Here is a 6,000-nt window from a genome sequence, read left to right on the forward strand (position 1 = left end):
CAGGCCTGGATCCATCATTTCATCCAATTCTGTGCTCCGATTCTAGCTCCTCAGAGAGCTCTTCTCTGGCCAATTGATTTAAAATGTGACTCCCTATGACTCTTTATCCTTACCCACCTCGTTTTCTTTTAGCAAACTCTAAACTAAATATATATCATATCTATATATATATATATATCATATATTTGGTTATATATCACATATTTTGTTCACATATATCATACATTAGTTCATATATATAAAACATGTATCATTGGCTTTATATTTCTTTGTATATAAATATATATCATATCTATATATAACTATATATCATATATTTAGTTACATTATATATTTGGATATATATCACATATTTTGCTCACGTATATTATACATTTAGTTCCTATATATATTTATCATTGGCTTTCTCTTCTATAAATATTTGCTATTGCAGGGTGTGGTGGCTCACACCTGTAATCCCAACATTTTAGGGGGCCAAGGTGGGTGGATTGCTTGAGCTAAGGAGTTCAAGACCAGCCTGGGCAACACAGTAAGACCCAAACTCTACAAAAAATACAAAAAGTTGGCTGGATGCTGTGGCGCACACCTGTAGTCCCAGCTACTTGGGAGACTGAGGTGGGAGGATGGCTTGGGCATCACTGTACTCCAGCCTGGGTGACAGAGCAAGACCCTGTCTACAAAAAAAAAAAGAAAAAAAAAAATTCCTACCAGTAAGTGAACAAATGAGTCTCCCCACTCTACTCTCATATACCCTCTGGTCCATCCTCTGAATCGGTGAGACTCATTTTCTGAAACACACTTGGCTGCATTATTTGACACTGCAAGTATTCCCATGCCTTATGGTTACCCACAGAATGAGTCCCATATGCTAAAGTGGCAAACCCAGGGGCCCACAGCCTGCCTCCCTGCCACTGCTATCGTCTCATCCAAGTCCACATTCACCTTCTCAGCCTCATCCCCAACATGCCAGCCACATACAATGACTACCAGCTCCCCACAAGTACTATGCTCTTTCCACCCTCAGTACCTTTGTGGAGGTATTTCTAGCCTACAATGACCCTCCTCCCTTTGACTGCCAGGCAAACTCTGAAAAGCTGCCCCTCATCCGCCCACCACCCCTGCCTCATCCCTTCCCCTACCTGGCATAGCGCCTCTATTGCCAGTTAGAGAAGCTGCAGGATGTAGCATGTGCACTTGTGTCTTTGCTTGTGTCCTTCTTGGGTCTAGGGGTAGGGACTACAGCAGTTTAGGGAACACTCAAAGTTTGCAGTGTTGGAAAATTCTTTCATGTTAGCTTTTAAATCATAAAATACAATGAAACTTGTGACAGAGATTAAAGCAGTCTCCTTAAAGATCCCCTCAACTATCTGTTTTTTTGCCCCTCCCTTGAGATCTCATATATGAGAAGAATATATATATGATCTCATATATATATTCTGTGTGTGTGTGTGTATATATATATACACAGAGAGAGAGAGAAGAAGAAGGAGGAGGAGGAGTAGGAGGAGGAGGAGGAGGAGGAGGAGGAGGAGGAGAAGAAGAAGAAGAAGAAGGAGAAGAAGAAAATAGAGCAGTGAGATACGAATTTTTTATCCAAGCGAGGAAAAAACAATGACAAGAAATGGCCTTCACTGTTTCATTACATTATTACATAACTTCAGCCTGAACTTGAATGACAAAGACGTTGGCAAAGTAGCTGCCTCCACCAAGAGGAGCTGCTGGGCACATCCGATGAATAAAAATGGCAAGAAGCCTAAAATGGACTGGAAATCACTTTGAGCTTTGACTTTTATTTCTCTGGAGTGACAGGAAGGGTAGCTGGAAGATTAAAACTCTCAGACCCAGCTCAGGCTGTCACCCCTGCAACCAAACCAATACACACAAACAAGCCCAACCTCAGGGTGCCTTCTTCTCTCTCTTCTTCCCTCTCCCCTCTCCTCCTCTCCTCTCTCCTCACTTCTCCTCTCCTCCCTTCTCCCCAGTTCCCAGCTTTCCTATCAAATGACTCCATCTGTCCCAAGACCAGTTTCCTTTTCTTTGCTCTGTTTTCTCTGAGGATCCCATGCTGAGTGGAGACAGAGCCAGGAATACTAACAGTTGGTGACCATCCAGGGACACCAGCCACTGTTGTTACCTTCAGTCTCACCACCAAAAGCAATTAAAACAATATGTGTACAATAAAATATAAAAGCGTATTTCACTTCTGGGAAAGGGAAAGTGGATTCGAGCATTTAAAGGAGAGCTTGGGTTGTAGCCGCTGGCAGCCGCAGGCTGTACTCCAGGAAAGAATGGAGCTAGAGAGCCAGGCACCAGCTCCCGTCTCTGGTAAGCGTAAGAGCTGGGTGGAGGGGATGACTGGGGTGGACTGAATGTGTCGGGAGACTCTGCATCCATTTTTAAAAATAGCTGGAATCACTATATCCTTAGCCCCCTTTGGCTCACTCCATAAGTTACCCATTGGACCTCCCCAGACAGGGAGGTGGGGGTGACAGTGCCAATTTGCTAGACTCCAGCATACTCACTGTTTCTTGCATTTGCTCAAGGAACTTTTCTCTATCTTAAAAACTTGAGTGTGAAGATTTCTATTTTGACCTTGTGATGCCCAAGTCTCCTAGAAAAGTCTGAAAACAAATTATTTTGTGTCCCTAAGACTCCAGCAAATATTTCAGCAGGACTCAGCTTCATGCTTAGCCTAGCCCAGGAGAAACACATTCACAACCCTGCATTCAAAAAATATAGCCCTGTTAGAGGCTCTAAGATACAGTCATGTACAAAAAGACAAAAAGAAAAAAAAACTTCTCTTCTAGATACTTGCTTTTTGGGGCAGGGGAGGGGAGTCAGAAAACTAAAAAAACAGACTGGGCATGGTAACTCATGCCTGTAATCCCAGTACTTTGGGAGGCCAAGGCTGGCAGATCGCTTGAGCCCAGGAGTTTGAGACCAGCCTGGCCAAAATGGTGAAACTCCATCTCTACTAAAAATACAAAAATTAGCTAAGCATGGTGGTGCACACCTATAATCCCAGCTATACCAGAAGCTGATGCATGAGACTCGCTTGAACCCAGGGAGGCAGAGGTTGCAGTGAGCAGAGATGGTGCCACCATACCCCAGCCTGGAGGACAGAACAAGACTCTATCTCAAAAAAAAAAAAAAAAAATTAAAAAACACTGGAGTAATTAAAATTATAGATGTCAGATAGTGAGTGCTGTGGAAGAAAGACCATTGGAAAGGGTATATGATGTACTAGGAGCTGGTCGATTCGGGTCCAAGCAGCCTGCAGTGAGAAGATGCCACATGAACAAAGAAAGTCCTGAAAGACAACGTGAAGGAAGATGTAAATACCTAAAGACTCAGGATGACAGCAAAGCTTCCTGGGCATCTCACATTGTCCTACCCCGAGGCACGAGGAACAAATGAAAATCAGAAGGGAGGAGAAGCAATGGAAACTGCATCACCCACTGTACTTCTTGCCATCTGGTGGGCCCTGGAAACCATCAGTGTATTCGGTTACTGTGTTTACACAGCCGGCAGGACACACACTGTTCTCTCAGGGCTCCCCAGAGCTGTCAGAATGGTCTCAGCTTCCCGGGATTCCTGAGGCCCCCGCATCCGGGTGCTGGGGCTCCACAATTCCCCTGGGTTGTCCAAAGACAGGAGCCCTCCAGGACCACCCCAGGCAGGGGCCAGGTCCTTATCTAAGCCAAGTCCTGGGCCTGAGTGTCAAGTCAGGAAAGAAGACTTGGAAAGTTGCCTGAACCAAGAAGGGAGATAGTCTGGCCGAGCAGGCTGCTGGACTGAGGATAGCAAATGAACGAAGGATGTCACACTGACGGACACGTCTGACCCATGCAAAAAGCTCATTTAATGTTGGTTACAATTAATAATAACCATTGGTAAAACTCTGTTCCACGTACATGGAGTTTGTACCTGTCTACCAAGTATGTTACATGCAGGTGTTGTTTTTTGTTTGCATGGAATCCTACTTTTGACTGATTTTTAGAGTGAAAAAACTGAAGATAAGAAAGACTCACGACCTCTCACAAGTTGGCCCAGTTAATAAGTGGCAGCCAGCTTTTGAACCCAAGCCCATCCAGTCCTAAAACTTACGTTCTTGATCTCTGTGCTCCAGCCTCACCTACCTTTAAGAGAGAACATCGAGGGCCAGGCGTGGTGGCTCACGCCTGTAATACCATCGCTTTGGGAGGCCAAGGTGGGCAGATCACTTGAGGTCAGGAGTTTGAGACCAGCCTGGCCAACATGGTAAAACCCCGTCTCTACTAAAAATACAAAAATTAGCCATGCGTGGTGGCAGTCCCTGTAGTCCCAGCTACCCAGGAGGCTGAGACAGGAGAATCGCTTGAACTGGGGAGGCAGAGTTTGCAGTGAGCTGAGATCATGTCACTACACTCCAGCCTGGAAGACAGACAGAACATCAAGGAAACACTTCGTGTTCTTCTGAGCAAATCTACTTTCCTCTTTCTAATTTAGAACATCAGGAAGAAGACAGTTCGCATAATGAAAAATCAAGGAAGGAGGTTATTTGTGCACTTAAGCCTCAACAACTTCTGGTAATTATTTTCAGGGAGGCTGCATTTCTTTCAGCTGCTAAGGACAGTACCTAGGAGGCTGTGAAGAGCAAACTGATGGTTTCAAGTTTAGACACACATTGGGCCACAGCGGGAAGCACCCAGTAGGTCCTCAATCTTGTAAACACGGTTGCATTTGTCATCCCTCACCCTCATGATGTGATTTGCAGAGTGTCTGAGATCAAATATTTGTAGTACTGCTGGGATGTGTTTCTCATTTCAGTGGCATGGAAAGTTGTCCTAAGAAAGGCTGGAATAACCTGTGGCCTCTGGAGGAAAATAAGGAAACTGGAGTCCCAGGAGGTAAGAGTTCCTATCTGAAGCCATTCCCCGAGTTAGTGCAAGAGCCCGAAGCCAGGGAAACCCCAACTCTCTTTCAGCATCACGTGCCATTCAGCTAAATTCTCAGGGCCCAGGACAGCCTTCTGTCACCCATGGGCTAGTCATCAGGAAAGCAAATAAGGATCCACAGTTAGAAGAAGAAAAATATTCCTGCCCACCCTAACGCTTCTGCACCACCTGTCACCTGAAAACCCAAGACTCAGAACTGCCTCCCAGACACATCCAGCCAGAATCCAGAGAGACCTTTGAGGCTGGGGCTGGGCCCACTCACCTCGCATGAGGAGGCAAAAGCAAACGCTTCTCCTCCCAGGGCTGACCAAGGCAGTGGGTGGACAAGCCTGGGCCAAGGCAAACAGGGACATGGCACCTGAAGGCACTATTGACAAACTGGGTGTGTTAATGGACCAAGCGGGGCTAGAATGGGAAGGATGGATTCTCCGAGGCCGCACAGAGAGTGCAGGAGAGAAAAGAACTTCCAAACTCTCTCCTTTGGCCTTGGCTACCCCTGGAGAAAGCCCAGGTGTTTCACCTCCCTTCCTCCCTGCTTCTCTGCCTTTGCTCCGAGAGCCAGGCCTTCCTGCAGGCTGGCTGTTTAACGAGGCAGGTTGAGAATTTTCAGCCTCTAACTCATGTGTTCTAATCCTATTAAATATGCACCGGCTTCAAAACTCAGCTTTTTAAAAACTTGCTTCCCCACCCCCAGCACCACCCTCCGTCCCCCCCACCTCGCCTCACTTAGTCCCACTTGCTCCATTCCAGCTTGAAAAGCCATTGCTCAGTTGTTGGCAGGGGTCCCACCAGCGTTTTTGCAAGGATTTGGGCTGTGATTCAGCTACCTGCAGCTGTTCCCCAGTTACCACCCACGTAAAGGAATTTCTGATATTAAAACGGGTGACAAACTTCCTCCCCCCTTCCCCCAACACATTAGTTTGATTGACATCCACAGCCCAAGTGGCCAAGTTCACCGTCACTTGGTTCTCCCTATTCACTTAATAATACATTTAATTTGACCCACCAACCACTCCTCCCCATGCTTTATACACACTGCCTTCTCACCCTGAAGGGTATCTTC

This window comes from Rhinopithecus roxellana, chromosome 19 (assembly GCF_007565055.1).
Source record: "Rhinopithecus roxellana isolate Shanxi Qingling chromosome 19, ASM756505v1, whole genome shotgun sequence".
Taxonomy (NCBI): domain Eukaryota; kingdom Metazoa; phylum Chordata; class Mammalia; order Primates; family Cercopithecidae; genus Rhinopithecus; species Rhinopithecus roxellana.